The following is a 23,726-nucleotide window of genomic DNA, read 5'->3' on the forward strand; positions in this document are numbered from 1 at the left end:
ATGCAGGATGTTTCCTCTTTCACCGGCTAATAGAATCCAACTGTTGCTGCATGACATCATTCCCCAGAGCTAGGGAATCCAAGCTAGCACAGACACTTGGGCTGAGAGTAAACACCACAGAGAGGTTAAAAAAAAAAAAAAAAACTCTAAAATGGGAGGAAATAACATTTAAAAAGCAGTTTTTGTTACCTGAAATTTGGAGCATTTCCCTTTCCACTCCATTCTCAGATTTGTATTTCCCAGACAAAACTCTGTCTTATTATCTGAGGCAACCAGAAAACCAGTCGTTTAGCGTCTAATACCTGCTGTGCTTCCCACAACTCCTTCATCTGACCTTTCGCAGCACTGATTCCAGCTAAAATGATTGCAGAGAACACAGACTGGCCGGGCCAGTTGTCATGGAGATCTCTCTCCCTTTTTTCATACACACGCACGCGCGCGCACACACATTTAAACAATTCTGGGAGGCATCCACAAAACAGCATGCCTTTTCATCAGCTAAGTTTTCGAAGCATTCCACCCCTCCTCCAAGCCCTCCCTTGAGTCAGCCCAGGAAGCTGAGCTTTGGTCATGAATCGATTGTTGAAATCAAAGATTTTGCCTTTAAAAAGAAAACAATAATTCAGGATTAAAAAAAAAAGAAGAAAAAAGAAAAAAAAGAAAGAAAGAAAGAGAGAGAGAAAGAAACAAAGTGTAACACAGAACTTATACTGCTTTTCCCCCAGGAAGGAAAACAGTGGTGTTTGCTTGTCAAAGCTCTGAACTAAAAGTGAATCTATTGCATTCAAACCTGCAGGCTATTTGTCTTTGCGCAACTTGTTATGAATTTGATATCTGAAAGCACTAAGGCTTTGTTGAAACACAATCATGCAGGTTACATGAAATGCTGCTGGCATGGCCTGACTGCTTACCTTGTTGTTCTCCCAGTACCCAGCCAGTGACCTAATTAGCACAGGTATTATTCATCGTGGTCATTCAGGACTTCCTGTATCCTTTCATGTTTCTGTAATTAAGAAGAAAAATCTGGTCAAGAGCATGCAACTGCTTTTTGACAATACAAACATAAAGTGATCCCCCAGCTGAACAAGAAAGAACAGATATATTTGGAATTTTTCTCATACTGACTGTAAGTTTACATGCCTCTTACCCACAACTCAGTATCTCCCAGTTAAAGGAGAAACCCATTTCAACATTTGAGAGTTCAAGAACAGATTAATTCACCATATTCACTGGCACTATGGTTGCAAAACCAAAGCTAATTCCAAACATAAAGACACACAATGTTTTTTCTTGGACAAAAAAAATAAATTAATTAATTAATCCCCAGCAAGGTCATATGGGAAAGCTTCCCCCCCCCCCCCCCTTTTTTTTTTTAGAGTATTAAGAAAATTCAGGAAAGTATTTGGACTCAGAAGCACAGCACTGTGCCCTAAGTTTTTACACTTTGACAAGCAGCTTGGAGGCTTACTCTTCAGAGGATTTAACTGGAGTCAGTCGTTCAGAGTTTTAAAGTTGCATAAAAGATACCAAAGGGACTGTGTGACTCTGCTTTCTGCAGTGAGGAGTATAAGCAGGAGTCCCTCTAGCGGGCATAAAAATATAAAGCTGACTGCAGTGCAAAGTAGGAAACCCAATTTATTTTTCTCTGTCAACCACGTCACTATGCTGTTATGGCATTTCACCCCTGCATTATGTATTTAAAATAAAACCAGCATTTGCAACCATTGATGTGTTATTTACAAGGCTCAACATACAAAAATGCGTACGTACATAACCAAACCTGCTAGGTTTACACACGAGGAGATATAAAAAAGTTCCACCATATTTCTATTCAGTTTGCGTTTGTAACTTGATAGCAAAGGTGGGATAAAAAAGACAGTCTGAGACAGCTGAACTGTCTTATGTGACTGGTCTCTACACGTCACATTATAAAATATAAGCTACACGGGAGCATAGTGTTGACTATACTTCTGAAAACCCTACATTTTATGAATGACAGAGCTCCCAGTGCACTGCACACTTAAACCACCTCTCTTTCTACCAAAAGCACTACACCAAGGCTACACAAAGCATATTTTACACTGTTATCAAGAACTGCATGAAGGCTATTCACAGGTGGATGAACATCAAGACAACTACTTCAGCCGTGAAGAATCCAAAGGACACCAGAAAGACATCACATTGATCAGTTTGTCTAGACATGAATGTGGCACATGCTAAGCTTGCAAGTTCACGCTAAGTTCCCTTGCCAGCACACCAGCAAAGCCCAGCAGAACCATAGGAACCAAATATGAAAAATCATTACAGGTTTTTGTCTTGAAAAGTTCCCTTTGGTGTGTGACTGAGTTAAACTCACTGCACAATTAAACTGTGTGCTGCAAGTGGGCACAGTTTCAGCTGCGTAACTGGGGCAAGGTGGAGGCAGGTAACTCCTCCCAAGAAAGGAACGTTTCACCCGGCACCCATGCAAAGGGAGTGCTCAAGTATATGAAAGGAATAAAAACAATATACGTTTTTTTAAGAACAACACTATGAATTGATCAATGGGCAGGTGAAGTGATCAAGTCTTGTCCATCAATCTCAGATTTTCTACAGACCCCAGTACTGGTAACGTGGGAGCACATACCAACCATCTGCATCATGTCCCACTCCAGAGTTTATCACAAGGCTCTGTAGCACTTTATTAGGAGAGCACATCTGCATACATGGCAAGTATCTCAGGAGAGCATGTGCTTTGGCATTTATAAACAACTGAAAACGCTCCTTGCATTACATATACACTCAGTTACAGTCAACAGCTCCAGACAAAACAAATGAAGCAGTTAAAATATATCATGCATGCACAACTATGCAAGTACAAAGTACAGTAGTAGAACTACGGCCCAAGGTTTGCTCTCAGGCAGGTAACCACAACCAGAGACCCCAGACAAGCACCTTTCTGTTCCAAGCTTTGTGAATACACTCCTGATCAACTCCTGGCAAGAGGCAAAATGTTTTGTTCAGGTTGGCTCATGTGAAACGGGAACCATGAGAACCATGCCCATTTTTTTTTTCCTTCCCTGGGCTTTTCTATGAACACATCCACACTCCAGAGCAAAAGTTAGTGTAAGGACAGAATTTAGGATTATAGACAGAGGACATGACAAACTGCTAATACTAGGTTAACTGCAAAATAAAAAAAGAGATGTCACAGCTACACTGTGATCAGAAAGCATTAGAATATGTATCTTCATCCCCTGCAGCAGACAAACACTCCATTACTCACATATGGCTGATATTAAGTTTATTTCCGACACACTTCCCTTTTCTCACCAGTTGGACGTGCTCCTGCCTATGCTCCATGGTCACAGGCACGAGATGCAGAAGGCACGTGACACGCACAGGAGCAGACATGCACCAAGAAGGGTGAGAGCACGGCGAGAGCCTTCACCAGGGCACACCTGGTGTCTCTGCCCTTGGGATGGGGAATGGAAATATGAGCTGCTCACTCCACAAGCTGCATGGTCTCAGCTTCTTCACCGAATGCTTTTCAAATCACGCAGCCAGCATCAGCAACAGGAGAGGAAACAAACATCAGATTTGCTTCTAAATGACTCATGGCATTTTATTATTTTCTCTTCATAAGACCATAACATCAGCTTCAGGATTTAAAAAGATGAAAATAGATAAGCCACAGACTAAGCTGCCCACAACAACAGCACAAATCTGCAGTAGGTGTATGGAGATCAATCACTGAACTGACTTTAGTGAAATATTTCTTTTCACTTAAAAAAAAAAAAAAAAGTTCCACATAAAAATACTTGTGTGCATTGATTTATGATTTTTCCACCCTCCTCAGATAGCTTCTTGCCTTTCACAGGGGGCTGCCTCTCCCCCTTTCCCACAGAAGATGACCACCTTATTTCTCTTCCGGCTCATCGTCTCTACACCACAGTCCCTTCCTTCTAGTGACCTCAGTGAATACATATCAGATCAGACATAGATAACCTTAAAACACAGCAGCAAAAAGTGAAGCTCGAGTACCCTGTCCCAGTGTGGTTTTAACCCAATGCCATGAAAAGGCAAGTGCCCACAGCTCCTGCTGACCTCACCAGGAGAGGCAGGGAACCAGGCAGCGCTTCCTGATCACCAAGCAGTGACTTGCAAAGGTATGGAAATAAGGGAAAAGTCCCCAGCCAGCTCATAACGTACAGCATGCCCACGCTAGAGAAACTGTGTTCTTTACTCTCTATTTAGAAGCACAGTGCTTAATACTTTGGGTTAAGACACCCACGGACTCTTGTATGGGACAAGAGGATGACATCCAGTGCAGCAGCTGCCATACTCTTTGGAGCAGTCCCACAAGGTGAGTTGTCCTACGAATTAAGAGAATTATCTTTCAACATTACACATGACAGCACAGCAACAAGGCAAATGCCAGAAGATGGCACATCCAGCCTCCCATCAGGAGCTTCCCCTGACTTCAGTGACACGTTAACTTCAAACTTCACTAAATCATGCTTTGCTGGAATTGCGGTATCACAGTAAGTAGTATAAAAATATGTCACGGCCCAGCAAACAATAAAGTAGTTGACCCAACATATGAGGCCCCCTGGTTTCAGTGGGACTGCACAGGCACAGGCCTAAGATCAGTCAGCTAAGAACTTGTTTTGTTTTCTTTTTTCCCCCCCCGTTTCAGCATCAGAATCATTATTCGTAGCATTTCCCACCACTCTCTCTTCAAGCAGAATTAACAATTTCCATGACTTCTTTAACAGCCCAACAAGGATCACGTCTGAAGCATGGTACTGATTTCACTAACCCAGAAAAAACGTACACATGCATATATACATATGCACATACCGTAGGTATAGAGGAAACAACTAATCATAGCTGAGCACACTTTGGGATGTTGCCAACCCCTTCATGGCTCCGCATCCCAATTCAGTTTGATCTCTTTTTGCACGTGAAAGCCTGCCATGCTTGGGTCTGACTTGGACCTCTCAGCGGGGTGCAAGGTAAAAGTTTGCCAAAGTTGCTGAGTGATTCCATGAAATTAAGGGGATATCTGTACCTGGGAGGTCATGACAAGAACATGACACACTTTCAACTTCTGTGTGAACACTCATTCAGAAATAAAGTAGATTTACATTGTGACTATTATTGTTTTAGGCCTTGGTTCAGCAAAGCACTTAAACATTGACTTCAAAAAGAACTTAAAAATATGCCAAACATGTGCTACAATATTTTACCAAAGTGGTTCTTTAGCAGTATTGTATATTTTAGAAAAGACAGACGGAAATAGATTTTATTTGGCAATTAAAGCTTTAAAATGCTATTTGATGATATAACCGGGACACACTCCCCATGCTAAACACACTAACGAGGCTGAAAAACTGCTGAGCAATAAGCTGAATAATTCCTTAATAAAACAGCTTTAAATCTGAACAATGCAGAACCAACTCCTGTAAATGCCTGGTCTGAGAATTATCCCTACCTACAACCTGACTCACGGCAGGAGACACGCTGCAGCTCACCCTGCCAGGGAGGCAGTGCGAAGCCAAACCAGCCATACGAACTGGCGCCGGGCCCAGGCAGCCAATTCAGCCAGCCCTCGACATCCCAGTGCTGCAAACCGTTTCAGGTGGCCCCAGGCCAAGCCATAGGGATAACCAAAAGCTGGGAAGCTCGTGTTAAAGAAGTCCTTCCACTCCTTAATTCTCCAGAGCCGGCCCTGTCTCCAACCCATCTGCGTGCCCACCAACACCCTTCCTGTGTGAGCCGGTGCTGCACCCCAGGCATGCCTGAAAAGGTACAGCAGGAAGCAGTGGGACCACAACTGGTGGAGGGGAGAAGCTCCTGAAGGGACACTTCATTCTGTCTGGACAAAACGTGACAACTTTGCTCTTTGTAGGTGTTACCTTCTTCCTATACCGCTTTTTGCTGCACATATTTCCCTACCAAGCGTGGATTTGTGTCCCAAGAAGAGGGACAAATGAGACAAGCAGGCTTCCTCTGGGAAGCGATACCAGCAGAGATGTCAATGAGTTGCTTGAAATTCCACAGGAATTCTGGCTTAACCCTACATGAATGCAAGATATCTCAGTTTGTCTTAGTTCACTGCTCTTTCTTTTAAGTAAAAGCCAAAGGACAAGTTTCTGTTGTCCTTGTTCACAACACACATCCTGCAACGCAACATGCTACACATGGAACTAGAGGGCAATTGAAAAAACAGACCCCCTCACACCTGGAATTGCAATGCAAGCAGGACTCACAGGAATACAACTCTGGGAGCACTGAATCTTGTGTGCAGCTGGACAAGCGCTGCAATACTCTGAGTTAACGTGAAGAGGCAGAATCCTTCTCAGAGCACATAAATGATGGGAAAAGACAGACCCTCTAAGCTAAACCTCCACCTTTCAAAGTGGTGTCAGGTAGCCCTTCCTGTACGAAACGGCTTTCACTCGGGTCGTGGGACAGAGAACAAAGATGCTGTTGGGAACAATTTCTGTTGCTCTTATAAAGGGAAGAGCATCTCTTAGCCGGGAAAGCAAGGAACACAAGGACAAACACATTTAATAATGCAGTGCTGGTTCTGAAGCAGAACATGCATGCTGTTTGGAGTGATTTTTTGTACGCTTTTCCAGCCTGTACTAAAGAGCTCTAAATTTAAACACAAAATGGGAAATCAGAGGGCTTAAGCCTGAGCATCCAGTATGGTATCACTTTGTTTACATGAGAAAAAACACAACCAATAGCTCTGTGCTCTCTTTGAATTTCTACATAAATAAATAAATACATAAAAAACGGCAACATGTTTTGTGATTCCTTTTGATCGCCAGCTATACAAGTTCACAGGAAGTTTATGCAACCCCCCTCTGACTGGACAGATTTTATCTTCCAAATCCTATTAGCCAAGAGACTCAAAAAAAAATAAAATGTCAGCCTGACGTTCGTTTGGACACAAAGCAATGACTTATCTGTGGGATAATTTCTACAGTTGGCTTCCTTTATTTCAGTCATGACTTGAACCTTCAAGTTGGCCTGGAGGTGCTGTGAAGTGCTGGTAACATGCTGGGGGGGCCTGTGAGCCCTGCTTAGCATCTCTGGGGAGGAAGGGTACTGGGAGCACCAGCCCAGCGCTCCCCCACATCACCTTGGAATATACACAGCTCCTTTCATTCTTTCATTCATGGTCCTCCATGTGCTTTACAGACCTGGGTAAATGCCACTGCTGTCTGGCTGCCTGGAACAAAGGCGTTAGGCGGATTTGTGCATGAGGCTGCACATTGCTCCCCTCAGAAACAGCGCGCAGCTGAGCTCTGCCTGCGAGGCTCTGCTGCCTCCCGTGAGGTTGTGTTTAGGCCCTGCAAGGCAGTCAGGGCCAGCCCAGCTCCAAGGGACATTGGAATTTTTTTTGTTCCTAGAAAACTCTTTGCTTGGGCATGGGAAACTGCTGAAGTTAATCTTGCCTTCTAGCTGCCTTCCAGTGCCACAGAGGAAACGAAAATCAGTGAGAGCAGAGTGGCTAGGACAAGCTTGTGCAAAACAGAAGTCATCCAAAACCGGACTGTGCAGACAGTTTAAAAACATTTGGTGAAGTGTGGTGAGATTTCTGAGTACCTTAGTGCTTCTTGGATTTAGCAACGAAGCGTAGTATGGAGATAGCCAAATGAGCCATAGCCACAGAACTGAAAGCAGCACAGCCCCAAGGGCTTGAGCTATCACAGCTACGATTTCTTTCCTGAAAAAATGTGTCTCCACACAGTGCCCCCCTGCGCCGTGGGGCCGTGCAGACCTCTTGGAGGCAGCCCTAGGGCTCTGCATGCCAGGCTCCATTGTGCAGCACAGACGTCCCCTGAGCAACACGCTGCAGACCACAGGGGAAGCATGTCCCAGCTCTGGGAATTCAGCTCCAAGTGCCTGAGCTCCAGATGAATGCTTTAAAAGCAAGGTCATTCTTCCCCCTCTGGCTCTGTGCACTTTTCCAAAAAGAGGTGGGGAAAGCCTCTGAAGACAGCCCCACATCCATGAAAGGTCTCTCCTGAAACCCTGGTTCAGTCTGCTGGGGAATCACACACCTACCAGTCTCCTCTTCCTCAGTAAGAGTAGAAGTCATTATTTAAGGAAAAGAAATATATATATATATTAAAAGTAGCCATTTTACTTTATTCTCATCAAAACAGATGGTTCAGAGATAACGTTGCCTCTTGCCACTAAAAAGCATAATTTATTCTTGTAATTACAGTATCTCCCATTTTAGAGACAAAAGAAAGCAAGAATCAATGTTGTGTATGGGTTGTTTTTTTTTGTTGTTGTTGTTTGTTTGTTTTGTTTTGTTTTCTTTTTTCTTTTTAACATCTAACTGAAAAGGGTGGAACTTGGGAAAGTACCAGTACTTTTCTTCCAAGTCTGGGAAAACTATACAGCTTATACAGGCCAGGACACCGTTATGGATATTTTTTGTTTAAAACACTGGATAAAGTCCATGCAGCCACAGGATGTTCCCCATTGCTGTGTACATTGCTTTAAGGGGACAGGCAGCTCCCAGGAACTGCTGCTGCATGCTGTGGAATGCTGAAACCCTACAACAGCAGCTGAGTGGTGGCCATTCAGTGGGCAAAGGCTGTGGGTCAGGAAGTCTGCAAAAGATGTTGCTGCCAGTGAGGAATTGCTAGCAAAAACCCTGCTCTAAGTCTAGATCTCTGGCACAGCCCAGGCCTGTAACGCCACGAGCACTGAACACCACACCAACATCCCCATCTCAGTGCAGGGCCAGACATCTAAAGGCACTGACCAAGCCCAATTAACAGCTGAGACTGAGACATGTAATTTACGGCTGCTACCCTCGCAGCTGGGTGCGTGCATGCTCATTGCAAACACAGGTTAGTGCCCACAGTGCTGGAAGCAGCCTGTGGAAAATCTGAACCGTAAGATTCAAACCACGAAGAGAGCGCATTGCAGCTTGCTTCGGGGAAAATTCCCCATTCAAGAACAGGCATGCTGATTACAACTTCAGTTTTCTAATTTCCTCATGTGTGAAAGTCTCATCAGTAAATACGAGATCCATGTGCTTACTGGAAGTACAAAGCGATGCTCTCCATTTGCCAGAAAGATCTGAAAGAGCCTTTTTGCACACACACACACACACATATATATATATATGGGTGAAATCCATGCTGTGAAGGAAACAGAGAAGGGACCCAACAAGGAGTCAGAAGAATCAAATGCTGTTCTTGATTTTGACCCCATCCAGTTATATGACTTCGGACAATGTTCTTTACCCAATAACGCAATACCTCTTTGGCTTTCTGAACCTCTGGCAACTCAGAAGCAAGAGTTACTGGAGCAACACAGTAAACTACAGTCTCACCACAAACTTCAAACAATATACATCGTTCTTCACATTTTACAATTCTGTACATAAATCAACCTCCAAGAAACTGTTTCCAGTTTCTTAACCTGTTCCACATCTATGCATTTTTGATACTCCCTTCAGCCTGAAAAAGGCCAAACACGTAGAAGTTTTCTTTGTCATCCCTACCACTGAAATCAGAAACTTTCCTCAGAACTTACATGGTCCTGGAACACAACAGAAGTGCATGTGGTCCTAAGGGAATGGAAGATTTAGACCATGTTTTCTCCTGCCTATGCATGAAATTAAATCACAAGTTTGCACCATTTTTCTTAGACAAAGATAAAGTACTGCAGGCCATTTTAAATATCCCCTCCATCCAGCTGCATTCAGAATAAGCTGTACCGCATCTGTCTTACAAGCACCTCCACAGCGGTTGAAAACTTCCTACCCAGACTGGTGTTTTATCACCAATTTCATCTCTGATTGACCACGGTGTGACTTGGAGCAAATGGCAGCAACCTCCTTTAGAGTGGCTCCCACGTGTAGCTAACATGGCTTGCAAACAAACTGTGAAATGTTCAAAGCAGGATCTTGCATTCCCAGTTCCTAGACATCCAATGACACTCATGGAAAGCCAGCAAACCAACAAGGTGGAAATGAAGAGGTTTCTAAAATACAATGTCATTTTACATCCATTTGGAATGGTATTTAAAATACTTCAGGAAATGTAACCCTCTCCTGCAATTTAGCATGAGCCACAGGTACCTGAATCTGTTTTCTGTCTCAGTTTTCTCATCTCTGAAGACCTGGTAATAAATGAAGTTTATTCGAAATACTGTTAGTATAAAAGTATTAAACTTCATTAGGTGGCCTAAGATTGTTGGAAGGAAAGCATTGCCATATTAAGAAAGAGGCTGACTACACCCCCTTTTAATTTAACCACTTTCCCACTACTAACTCCATTTAGGATGCTGTATTAATACAATCCTCAAATATTTTCACTATACAACTATAAAATCACAGGCTGGGCTAGGGAATGGAAAACAAATGTCATGCACAGCCAGAGAATGAAAGTCAGCTGCCTGAACACTATCTCCTGGATAAAAGAGCAAGCCCATTAACACGAGAGGGTGATAACCCCCCATAAGCAGCACAGCACCTCTGAAAGCAAAAACAACAACAGCAGGCATTTGAGATGGAGAATGGAGCAGACTGCTATGACTCATATGCTGTACGTCTAGTCAGTGAAAAATCTGGCAGAAGTGTTCTGTTTGACTATGTCTGTACATTCCCAGGAGATTTATAGCTGCTTATTAAATCATCTGTTCCTGTTAAAACCAAAGAAACTGTATATGTTTCACTGGATTTTACATCTGGTAGAAAGACCTATTAACCATTAACACAGGGTAGAGGCTTTTCTATTGGATGAGCCATTCGAAAGATTTTAAGACCTTATTTGTGACAGGAAGTAAAATCTACCAAGGGGATGGGCAGCAGGCGGGGGTCTGAAACCTGCTGCATCAGTGGATGGGTCTCCTTTACCGGCATCTCTATTCTGCCTCGTTCTTCAACATCAGGGGGGTCTTTTGAGTGAAAAGCAGTTTCTAATGAGGAAAGAAAAGAAAGCAAGTACTTTCTACAGAGAAAGCAGTCATGTCTTCAAGACTGCCTGGCTTGAGACAGGGTTTGTAGAGTAGTTTCACAGAGCAGTGATGCGCACACACTGTTGCGGGGCATCTGTCAAACTGCAAGGAGAGGACAGTGGTATCAACCAACTAACTGTTCTTCACACTAAGCTCAGGAGCCAGAGGGAAAAAACCTGTAGCCTTGAAGTTTCACCTTAAAACCCAGCAAAAGAGGTCAATTTCAATCCACTCTGTTAAGCTAAAGCAAGCTGTTTGTTATCTCAAAGTGCTCTGCAGAACATCTCCACCCCTACCCTTCACACACATTCTGCATTGAAAAAAACCTGCACAAACACACTTCCCTTCTCCCCTCCCCAGTTCTTACTTTTTGTTCAGTTTCCACCCTTGGGCACATCCACAGCTTTGCTGTCTGAGATAGACATCTCTTAACAGTAGCGTATAAAGATATTATTAAATAGCAGCTATTTTCTGAGGTGTACACGGGCTGAACATTCGGAATGCCCAGAAGGTAGGAAAATCCTACACATTTTATATTAACCCCTTAAAAATAAACAAAATTCTAGGCACATTTGCTAAGCATCTGAGAATGCAGCAATACTGCTTCAGTGCTGAGACTGTAACAGGGACATACTTTAAAAACGTCCTTCTGTCTCCAACAAACGGTACATCTAGCTCAAACTCGGCCTTCAAATGCTAGTCAGGGCAAGCCCATGAACCCAGCAGCTTTCTGTCCAGTTTCCTTTGTCCATTTGAGACTGCAGGCTGTGGGTAAGCAGAGCTGAAAAGCAGCAAGATTTGCAAAACTTTGCTAACGGTGCATTTGTTACTCTCGCTGTACAAATTAAATGTTATAAAGTCTGTGAACTGAAACATAACAGAAAGCCATGTCTGAACTCCCATACTTAGCATAAAAGTCAGAGACTTGGGGGTTTTGCAGCACAATAATAAAATCAAGACCCGTAGCAGCTCACGCACAGAGAATGCCCAAAGCCCACAAGCGAGGGAGCTGTGCACCACCACCATTGCCCCTGGGTGCAGCCGTGGCAGATTTGCCAGCACACAGTGAATGAGAGGACACAAAACGATGGGTTTTCAGCACATTTTTTTCATGTTTTTGAACTGCTGCCTTGTAAAAGTCAGTTTGCTAGAAAACATGACAAGATAATGGTAGGTCCTGCTGAATCTGCAGAGCCTATGCTATGCCAAGCTGATTCCTGCAGCAAATCACGTGCACTCTCAAAACACAAAGGCAGGGCTGTACAACTCTGGGAATGGGTTGGCACCATACATTTATTTTTGTCCAAAATGACAAAAAGTCTGTCTGCCCTTGTTTTTTCTCCTTCTTATCTCTCCGTTGAACTGTCTTCAATTTAGCACACTGAATCAATGAAGGAGGAATAAACGCACATGGTAAATTTGAAATCCCAGGACTCCGCATGGAAGCCTTAGTCAGCACAGCTACTCTTGCTAGTAGCAACTACCCACAGCTGCATGGACCCCGACCATCACCAGCTTCCTGCCTGACACAGTAACTGACCCTCTGGGGTATCAACTGGTCATTGACAAATTAAGGCTGATTTAGTATTTTTCCTCTTTAAAAATAATAATAAAAACACACACACACACACACACACTATAAAACAACATTGTGCGTGGGAGAAAAACAAGCAAACCCTGACTTATGTCAATATCTATAACAGGTACAACAATCCCACGGCTCAGCCCATTCAGGGTGAGACATGATGACTACGGCAGACCAGCCCTGCAGCACACTGCCCGGCAAGCTTTGGGCTAGTCATACATTACAAGTCTCAGATGGTAGTGATGGAAAATCCAGGGTGTCATTTGACCCTGAATAATCTTCTCCATATCTTTTGACTTGGTTCTCCTCCCTTAACGGGAAGGCCGTTAATTAGCGTAACTTAACTTTCTTGCTCTGTTTCAACTTTGCCCTCGGCCACACACACATGCACGCTGTAATGCACAATTGGTGAACTTTGAGCGTAGGCGAACCTGGGCCAACTCATTCCCCACCAACACCACAGTATCAGTGGATGTGTCACCCCCGCTCCCACCCTCAGACACACGTCCCCAGTGATCCAGCCACGTAAAAAGTGTTTTCGTAGCATTGCTAAAGAGAGTTTTGCACTGCTAGGGAGGAGGATTGATCACTGTATTTCATAAGCACAGAAAGCATACAAATAGTGCTGTCCCCTCTCACTGCAGAAAACACCACACGAGAAGAGTCATGAGAACTACTGCAGCCTTCCAGACCAGTGTGAAACCTGAGTCAGCCCTTAAGCAAGCTGCTGAAATCAATGCTTAGCTTTCAAGCACACGGTCAAATATTTGGCTGAGCTGGGACCATTTTCAAGTGTGGGATGCAGAATCCCACTCAATGGCTGCTCCAGTGAGAGGCTACAGAAGTGCTCCTGATATATAATAATGCGGTACTTCATGGGGGCGCATTCTCCCTTAACCAGAACCTCAGACTCATCTGTTCTCCACAAGCAGTTGCTTCATAAGGATTGCTGCTGTGCCCCACATCTGCAAACACTGCAAACAGCTGCCAGCCACAATAGGAAATGGTTTACACTGATTGAGTATATTTCTGAAACCCCACCAATTCTGCTCCACAAGAAGAAAAAAATACACCAGTAGTAAGAAAACCCAAGAGAATTTGATCATCTTCATTCTGCGCCTTTGCTGAGAAGTAAGGATCTTTGTTCTCTCTTTCAGACCATCCTGTTATTCATGCAGGGAATTACAGACCTAACCAATTCTATAAATGGTTCTGCCCTCATGATTTAAGTTTAGGTTGAAAGATCATTCACATGCGAAGCATAACTCTTAGGTGGCAAAGTAAAGCCATTCTGATTCGCAACAATTTTACATTTAGCTTGTTTTAACTGTACCGATCTGCTGCCTCATAAGTCCTTGCTCCTCAAAGTCATTGAGTGGTAGATGCCGGAAGAAAAAGGTCCTGGAATAATTAGTTAGAAAGAAAGGTCACCTACGTGCAAGCACGGAGCTGAGGGCCAGGCACTCCCACCCCCCTGGCACCCAGCTCACAGGGCTCGCCTGCGAGCACCCATCACATCCACACAGATGCAGCCCGTTGCCTGCTGGTGAGCGTGTGGGCAGGATAAACCTCCTAAACCCTAAATTTCAGCACTAACGTGGTACTGCTAACCTACCCAAAGTTACATCAAACTCTCAATGCCATGGTACAGGATTATAATACTTACTAATGAGTCAGATTATCTCCTGTAGAGGACTAATGGCCTCCTGATGCCCACACAGCTGTGACTACTACCTGCAGACTAAGGCCACTGATGAAAAAACTAATTGCCTGTAGAAGATTTTTTTCAAACAAAACAAACATATATAAGGCAAAACAACATTAATCTTATAACCTGAAGGTAATGCAAGGTAACCTGTGTTAGATGTCTGCAAAGGCACTGCAACTACCCAACAGAGGCAGCTTCATTAAGTAGGTAGTAGCAAGTTTTGAAGTTAGAGTTCATGCCTACAATTAGCCAAGGCTTCAGATGCTGAAGTACCTGTTTGAACCTGCCAACTAGCTGCTGAAATGACTGATAAAAAAACTCTGTCCACAGACTTGAAGACAGAAGATCGTTCCTGTCATTAATGAGTCCACAAAAATGCCAACATCATACCAGCGTCTGGGCTCCAAGGCTGACCCACAGAGCATTCAGCCATGGAAATATAAACACAGCACACTGGTAACCTGCCCTGTTTTCAAGCTGTGATGACACAGTCAAATAACAGGCTGCTGGAAAACCACCACCAGAGTGGCCAATTACACCCCTCTCATTTGGTTATTACTGATGCGAAGACCTTCTTCCTGCATGCCTTATTGTCTGAATCCACAGGCAACTTTCTATGAACTTCACATCCTGGAAGACTTGTTTTTTTTGGGGTGGTTTTGTGTTAGGTGTTTGTTTTGTCTCTTTTTTTTGTTTGTTTTTGTAACAGTTCAGTACTTTCAACTCCAACTTGCATTCTACCAAATAAAACTGGGTAGCCATTGAAAGGCACCAAGGAACAATCTAATCTTGCAGAGTCAGAAAATGAAACCTCTAAACACTTTGCTCCCAGTTAAAAATTTTGAAAGCAAATTGGTCTAGCCTCATGTGGGTAACTGGCATTAAAAATAAATAAATAAAATAAAGAGGACTTTGTGCACAATCTCATCTGACTCCCAAAAAGCTCGGCTCTTGAGCTACAATTGCAGGCAGGGAGTGCCTGGGCAGCCAGCAGCCCTGATCAAATGCCCCTGCTCACCTTCATCACAGACCTCAGAGCACGTACTGGAACAGGAGCAAAGTGGAGAGCATGGTCAGAAAAGGTACATTACACTGAGGCAGGAAAACACTCCCAGCCTGTGAGCTAATACCTCATTTTAAATGGAAGACAACATCAGTAAGAAATTCTCTCTGAAAAGTTATTCCTTTCCTCCTCTTTTTTTTTTTCCTCCCTTCTAGCAGAAGTATGCTTTAGACAAATTGTGTACAGTATGTGCATTCTTCCTGCACGGAAATCTTTGCCTGTTATTAAAATCAAATGCAAGACAAACAACAACAAAATCCACTTTTGATGGGTCTGCTTGTCATGCCAAGGCCCCCAGCTTCCATTCTCAGGGATTTACTAAGATATTTGTTTAGTTACACAGAACTGGAATTCTGGACTACCAGCTTCTCCCCTGGCAGGATCTTTGGCCTTGCTAGGGGTTAGTAGCAATATTAAATATATTTCCAGTGACATCAGTAGGAAAGTAACTATGCAGTAAATAGGAAGTTGTTCAAAGCTATGAGTTTGACAGTCCCTTGTAGCTACTCATCTGTGCTAAGGACAATGAAAGATATCACCTCACTCCCCCAGGATACAAGGCGCTCGATCCCTTCCATTCAGGAAATGTCATTTCTTCAGTACTCTGCATAGATGCAGTTACTCTCGTGTAGAGCCCATCGTAAGCTGGAAGAAAGGCTGAGGCACACTTATCTCCTACTTTCCCTACAACAACACACTAGAAAGTAGACAATGAGAATAAAAAGAATTTTGTACTATTAGGCTTAAGTATTTCCATGCCTTGAGACAACTTCTTGAGAACCTTTTTTTGAGAAAATTACCTAAACAAAATTTTTTAAAAAAGTACAGGTAAATGTTGATCTCCTCCTACTAGCATTGTACATTTCAAGCCTTTGGGACTCACGTTTCCAAGTTCTTCCTTGTAGGTGTAAAAGATAAAAAGGGTCAAGATTTTCTAATAATCATTGAGCTCCAGGAACCTGGGCCTTAAAAGAGGAAAGAAAAAAAATAAAAAATAAAAAAATCACAATAAAATTGGTGGAGTTGGCAAGAGTAAAGAAGGAAATATTTTTTTTTTTACTTTCACATCTATCACCTGCCATCTCCCACACAACCATACTATGTAAGAGCACAGTGTGACAGAACACTCCTCACTCTAACTTTAAATGTTCTTAACCACTGTAATTATATACAGAGCAATCATGAACTGCTTCACTTGCCAGCTAAATACAAAAGCAACTGGACCACAACACGGCAGCCCTTAAAGGATGCATAAAGATGAAGAAGAGTGAAAAAATAAATCAGCCAGGCTGGTATTTGAATACTGAAAGGCAAGACCAGCAAGCCCAGTGTCCGCATTGCTATATTTAATGACAAAAATGAGAGACTTTTGATAACCATGTGTAGTTTCGATGATCGTTTTCTCTTCCTGGCTGAAAGCTGACAACTACTTCTTGCAGGCTGCTGCCACTATCCTGGGGGCCTGATGCAGCCAGAGTCTGCCAGTGGAAACAGGCATTCAGGATGCGACAAACCCCATGTTCTGCAGAGACCCCACATCCAACCTGCTGAGGGTCAGCCCTTCCCTGCCCCACAACTCCTGGGTTTGAGAAACCACAGGAATCCGTACCCTAGAAATGGTACTTCTGGAAATGAAAATCAAGAACTTAGAAGGGATCCACCAATGCAGCGCATGAGGTTTCACACCATCAAAACTTACTGGGTATCTTCCTGTAGCAAATATCAGCATATTCATCTACACATCAGTCTTTCCTTGATAGGTTACAGTTTTTGAGAACATCAACTTTCCATTCACTAGTTCTACTCATAGCCCACTCCACAGTCATTCCTGCAAGTATTGTTTCCAAATAAATCATTATGTGCTGCTTATACTTCAGCTTCACTTCCCCTAAACATCCCTCTTAACTGCAAAAATGCATGCAACCAAAAGACTTTTCTTCCAGATTAAACTGCAAGCAAGCAAGTTGCTCTACGCTCCCAAACTAAACAACCTGATCAGGACTCTTAAAAATAGCCACACAGAACCCCCAGAGGTGATACCTCCAGCCCAGCCCCAGGGAACATCCGTGTACATCTCACAATCCTGAGGGACCAGGGCACGCCTGAAGTTCCCTTCTCTGGAGAGGCCCCACACTACAGAGGGTGGCTGCGTGAAAGTACACTATTGAGGCACAGATCAGCCTATGAATATTTCCTTGTGGATATATAGCTCCCTTTGAATTCTCTCATAATTGCACCAGCCTTGTGCACACATGTTCATTGCCTGAACCATGGGTGGGAGATGCATCTGGCGCCTGCTCTGTGCAAGCCGTATAAGGCTGAATTCTCCAGACCACTGAAGACAAATGTGGGCCTTTCCACGGGCTTCTCCAAGAGTGGGACCAGACCCACGTTCCTCCATTTTAAAGAGCATCAGGACCGTGCTGAATATTTCCAGTCAAACACAGTCAACCAGGCTAACGCCGCAAGCCTAGGAGAGGAACCTGCTCAGCAGGGTTTTTCCACAGGCTCGCAAGGCAGACCTCACTCACTGTACTCAGCACCCATTTTATTCTGATTGACTTGAGAACAACTTGGACAGAAACTGGCCATGAGTAATCCTAGGCTGGAAATCAGGAGAATATTTCTAACTGGCAAATACTAGCCAAATACTCGAACGGCTTTCCAACAAGCAGAACTACAGGGTCAAAACAGTACCTGCTGTGTCATTTTTAAGGGATACATCCACCTCCCAATAGCAAGGGGTCGGCCCTAATGGCCCAAGAGGACCCTCCTAGGGTTGCCAACACCTGGGGCACCACAGCACGGCTGTAGGGCAGGCAGGTCACCTCCCCACAGCAGGAACCTGCTTCCACCACACCCTGAGCCCTTCCTGCCAGCACAGCTTAGGTACACCACACATCTCAACACCCAGCAAGAGGAAACTGGAGCAAAGAGACTGTTTCCTGAGGTGTTTGAGCTCATGTTGCTTGGAAATTCCAATCCCTACTAATTTGCTACATGCTAGTGAAGTCAATGTTGGCACTGGTATTGGGGTGGAAAGGCTGCCCAAGGGGTGATGCTTGGGTCAGTAGAGCACACTCCTCCCTCCCCAGCCCTCTCATCCACAGGCATTTCACTGCACCTGGGCTTTTCAAGAGTTCTATTTACTATTCAAAACAGAACCACATGCTGAACCAGATTTATTTTTATGCTCCTATCTCATGTAGGCAGAATATCATCTAGCCCTAAAGAAACAAATCCGGGAAAAAACTCTTTTCTCCCACCCTTCCAAAACTTACATTCACCCAAACTCTTCATTAACACGGCAAGAGTCACGGGATAGCAGGGACTGGTATTAGAGGTGGATTTTGGAGAAAGAAGAAGTATCAGAACAAACTTTTCTGAGTCATTCAGCATGTTGCTTTTGACCCATGGAGGAGCTTAAGAAGTAGCAGCTCTGCTGGCATTAGAGCAGCTTTGGGGAACTGGGTCACTGGTTTTCCTGATGATTAATTCCAGGCCAAGATACTGATCTGGTTCAGACAAAGTTCAAAACATCCCTGTTTACACAAACAGATGTAGTGAACAGGAAAGACACTCTTGCAAGCTAGCATCTTTCCTTTGAACAGCAATATTGCATCACAGAAAATATGATTTCCTGCTTACAAAAAGGGTTGATGGTAAATTCAATTATTCACACTTATCGAGGTTCTCAGCTACGTAGATCTTCCTAGCTAACCTGAAGTTAAAAGACAGAAAACATATTTTAAGCTTGCTATCCTTGGGGAAACAATTTCCAAAATCTTCTGCCAGTTTCACTAAACGCAACATGACAGGGAGGTCATCTGCAGCCCCATAGCAAAACTGGGACTGCAACAGAAAACTTTCCTCAGAACGCACAGCACTCCTTGCGAGCACCTCGGCCTCATGCTACTCTGCCTGTTGGGAGCACAGGCTGGAGACCCTGGAAAATGGGAGCCCAGTCTGGGAGCTTTTTTATTTTGGTTTTTGAAGATTCACTCCTCTTCCTTATAAACCATCCTTTTAAACAGAAGAAAAATACTTTTTCTCTTCATAGATAGAATGATCTAGACAGTTCCATGGGCATTAAAATGGAAACGAATATTGAAGCAAGTTGCATGACTTTCAACATTTTGTTCATCACAAAGTAAAGAGTTGGTGGTACAAAATCCATGCTGAAATATTTTACTTGTAAATAATTAAGGACACATTTTTCTGCAGCATTTTCTAAAATGAAGTGTATTAAGATTTCTTTTCAAAATTAAAATAGCACTTTGAAGTTTAACTGGAGCTTAATTTCAAAATAATAATTAAAAAGACACAATAATGCATATTATAATTCAAAAGGAAAAAAAATACACAAATTACACATTATCCTGAAAATAATCTTCTCTTTTCCAGTTGCGATTCAGGAACCCCCAGAACATCAGTTAAGTCCTTGCCCCGTAGCAAAGTACATGAGTGCTAACCTCACTGCCTTTCCTGTGCTTGGCAGTAATGCTCACATGCAGAATCCAAACTCTAACTTTTAAATATAGTATCCTTCTGAAAAATAAAATATCTTATGCAAGTAACATTCTTTTACTTACTCAGTCACGTGAAGAGGCAACACCTTGAAGGTGCAAATGAATGAACTGGTCCATCTGCAGTGATCCATATCCTGCATAGCAAACACCACTTTTCAAAATAGAAAAGCCAAAGAGAAAACCTCGTTCATTAAAAGAAAAACCATACTCCACTTCTCAGGTGGCAACATTGGGTCAAGCTCTTATGAAATAGCAAAGTCTACTTATTCAGACCATTAGAACGAGTCCCCTCTCTCAGCAGACTTCAACTCAAAAGCTGCTTTCAGTATTGCACACAGTTCTGCACAACAGACTCGTGCGACAGCAGAGAGTTTCGCTGTTGCCTGGTAAATCTGGACAATTCATATTTTCTTGCTGAAGTGTAGATAGTAAAGGCTACCACTGATTGTCTTCAGAAATGTGTTGTTTCTGCAAATAGCCATGCAAAATGTCTTACAGTGTCACTGCCTGACCATTCTGGTTTGTGATGGTATTTTTCCCCCCATAAGGTAAAGAAGGCACTTTGGTCACCAGCCTCTAGAGCCTTGGGTGGTCACTCTGGTCACCTTACCCATAAAACACGTGCTTATTCTCTATGTGAAGAAAATGAGAGAGGCAGATAGTAATACACGGTAAAAGTGGCTGGCATGGGTGCCCTGGGAGTCCAACAAATAATCCAGATTTCCAGGATAAAAATCTTGAGGAGGAAGAGATATCTTGTATGTTTTCTCTATAAGAAAGCCTTTAGGTTCCAAATTCTGTCTACATTGCTTTGTTTCAACACTAAATGCTTGCTTGAAGAACCTAAACTCAATTTCCCCGAAGGATGCTCTGTTCTGCAGCTACTGGTACATAATAATTCAAAAGGTCTTTAATGTAATAAAGAAAATACTTTGAGCAATGCTCAGCAATGAACACAAGCCATATGGGACTGTAGGTGATATGGATCAGAATCCAGAAGTTTAAATCATTAGATTTCTGGATGTGACAGAAATCCAGGGCCTGTCACTCAAGCAAACTTTCCCACAAGGTTCATAACACAGGAAGCACTGGGGCTAAGAACAACAACAAATGCAAGAAGATAATATTTATCTGAAACTGATCAGCTACTAACCATCTGAGAAAGATTATGTCAGCCTCCCACATATGGATTCCTTATCAAAAAGGGTGAAGTGCTATACTCTCAAATAACAGATGTGAGTGGCACATGGATTTGGATTTAAGATGCAAGCTCTTTGATTACTCTGCACAGTTTCCTCAGAGGGAGGAAAAAGGGTTCCCAGTGCCAGAGGAACTTCTACTGAGGGCTGTTTATACGTGGTCCACCTTCCATATGTAAACAGAATCAAGTGCCTTGCTATAAGCTTTTCCAAGGAAGCAGTACCGTCCAGGAAATAGAATAACTTTTAAGAACCCACAGGTGTTCCCCGAGAGCCCTCTTGCAATCACATCCAATGTTAGGAGCTTTGGATCCCAAAGGTTGAGACATGGCTTTGGCACAAAACCCAGTGAGCTATAAACACAGAGACAACTCTGATCAGTGAGAATGGTGGAAGACCAGGAGCAGCTACTATGAGGAAAACTGAGAGATGAGGCACACACCACCCCTGGTCCATTTGCGCTACAAAGCCACAGGGCGGCTCCAGTTCAGGGAATATTTGCTGAAGCACCAGCTGTATAGCAGAAAGCTGTGCCGATTGCTTCCCAATAGGGAAATGAAAGTGTTTCCTGTCCACATGCATGGGGTCGTCGGAAGTAGTTTGCTGTGAAATTTGAAAGGCAAAAACTTGTGTAACTGGCACTGAACTGATTGTACCACAAGATCACAACTGATGGTCGGGTCCTTCTAGGAGCTTAATTTCTTCACATCCTCCATCCTAAGCATTTCAGTGGGCAATCCCCCAAAAGAACCCACAAATATCCAACCCCACTATGTTTTCTCAGAACCACAGACATAACAGGTATTTCAGCTGTTTGAGGGCAGCTCCAAAACACTCACCAAGACAAAACTTGAACAGAATAAATAAAACTCACTGGTATGAACACAATTATTTCCAGCTTCACTCTGCATGACACAGCTGCCTGCAGAAAAATCATTTGATTGTTGTGGGGTGCACAAGCCCTGAGGCAAACAGTAACTCCAGGAAGAAAGAAGAGCTGCCAAGTTTCTCTCTCTCCCTTTTTTTCTTTGTTCTAAGCAATGTAGCACATCCTTCAAATACCAGAGACTCGCCTCCTTCCGTCCAAATTAACTTACCAGCTTCCCTGACTTTTACTTGTAGTCTACCAGCTATCGGGTTCAACCTCACTAAGAACAGTTGCAATGCCCTCCTCTCCACCCTGTATAACCACCCCCGTGCCAAAATGTCACAATTTAAATAATGAAGACACCAGCAGTGTTCTACCTACAGCACAATATCCTAGTGCTTCTTCAAATTCTTCTCCTCTTTCCTTTGGTCCTTGCATTGAGGGCAAGTTTGGGGGACACGTTCCACACAGTAGAGTCCTTCCTACATACTTAAGCTTGTGCAATTTTTCTCAAGGCTCTTGTTTTGCACCTTTCCTATCCATTTTATACATTTTCCAAGCATGTTTGTATTCTATCCCCTCTCCCCAATAAAATCTTCAAAATTACTTCATTATTTTTCTTCAATTTACTGAGTTAAAAATATTCTTTCATCAGGGCAATAATATCCGCAGCTAGAGTACCGATGTGCAGCCCAGCATTTTTCCCTTTGTGAATCTCTCCTCCCTCAATTTGATTAACTTTGTAGAGTCATTGGAACAGGGAACAATTGTTTTACATTTTCATCAGCCTATAGAATGGCAGACTGAGATGAAAACCAGTGTCAGGGGTTTTATGAAAACAGACACAGGAAGTTACGTCTCTGTATCTTGAAGCATCATCCTTTCATGAAACCAAGTATCGAGATTTTCATTGGATTCATGCTTAAGGATAAGGATGAAAAAAAGCTATAGCAGGGTTTTGCTCTATCCTCATAGGCACTCTTAGGCCTCATACGCAACAGCTGAGACACACTAGCTTTAACCTCCTGAAAACTATTGCTGTTGATGCAGTTTCCTCTGACCAGGGAGGTCAGGGATATTTTTTGGCCAAGAACCTTAATGACCTAACAGTACTAGAGACAAACCTTTTTCAGCTATTCGTCTGCATTCTTCAGGCATGAGGAAATGAAGAAGAGAAAGCACTGAACTATGTAAAGCTATGAAGAAAAAACAGACATTCCAAGCTACAAAGCTATTCAGGTTAGCATCTCATTTAGGTTCTGGAATATAAACAATTTCTCTTCCGTATGTGATAAGGATTCCCATATATAGTTTCTCAAGATCAGTACTCTAACGCTTAGAGCCCACAACATGAGAGAACTGCTAGGGGGTTGTATATTTGACCACTTTTTAGCATACTACCAGTACATGGATAAAGGTTAACATGTATTTCTCCTCCTCCTGTCCAGCTCTTATATCTGCCTTTTTCCAAACAAAAAGGTACCTTTGTTATTGCTTCCTCCCACGCACAATTTATGCACGCACAAAAACAAGCAATCTGGCTCCAAACACTAGCTGGTGCTTGTAGACAATGCTGGAATATGAATAAAGGTAATAAAAGTCAGCCAATGGAAGAGACTTCCAGAGACTGTGGGCCTGCCAGCAAACAGCAACGCATGGATGATGAAGGTAGGCACAGAGACAAAACGTAAGGGACAGTAGGAGATGTGGTAAGGGGATGCCATGTCACCCGGATTCCTGTCAGTGCTCTCAGTGAGAGTGATGGGTCTAGATAGACAGCCAGGCCTGTTTCCA

At 43.2% G+C, this 23,726-nt stretch overlaps 1 protein-coding gene across 3 annotated transcripts in view; it reads right to left on the reverse strand.

Annotated features, from left to right (window-relative positions):
- The window catches only part of DENND2B (DENN domain containing 2B), a 143,761-nt gene extending 123,811 nt beyond the window's left edge, over positions 1-19,950 (reverse strand). Inside the window, exons 1-2 of one of the 3 annotated variants that reach the window (XM_035328680.1) lie at positions 19,929-19,950; positions 912-1,003 (exon numbers count right to left, since the gene is read on the reverse strand). The gene's annotated coding sequence lies outside the window, so the exon portion shown is untranslated. Of the gene's footprint in view, positions 1-189; positions 381-911; positions 1,004-19,928 lie in introns of those variants that run through there. The other 2 variants (XM_035328683.1, XM_035328681.1) reach the window with 2 other exon arrangements.
- Positions 19,951-23,726: the final 3,776 nt, after the last annotated feature.

Source organism: Oxyura jamaicensis, chromosome 5, assembly GCF_011077185.1.
Source record: "Oxyura jamaicensis isolate SHBP4307 breed ruddy duck chromosome 5, BPBGC_Ojam_1.0, whole genome shotgun sequence".
NCBI lineage: Eukaryota > Metazoa > Chordata > Aves > Anseriformes > Anatidae > Oxyura > Oxyura jamaicensis.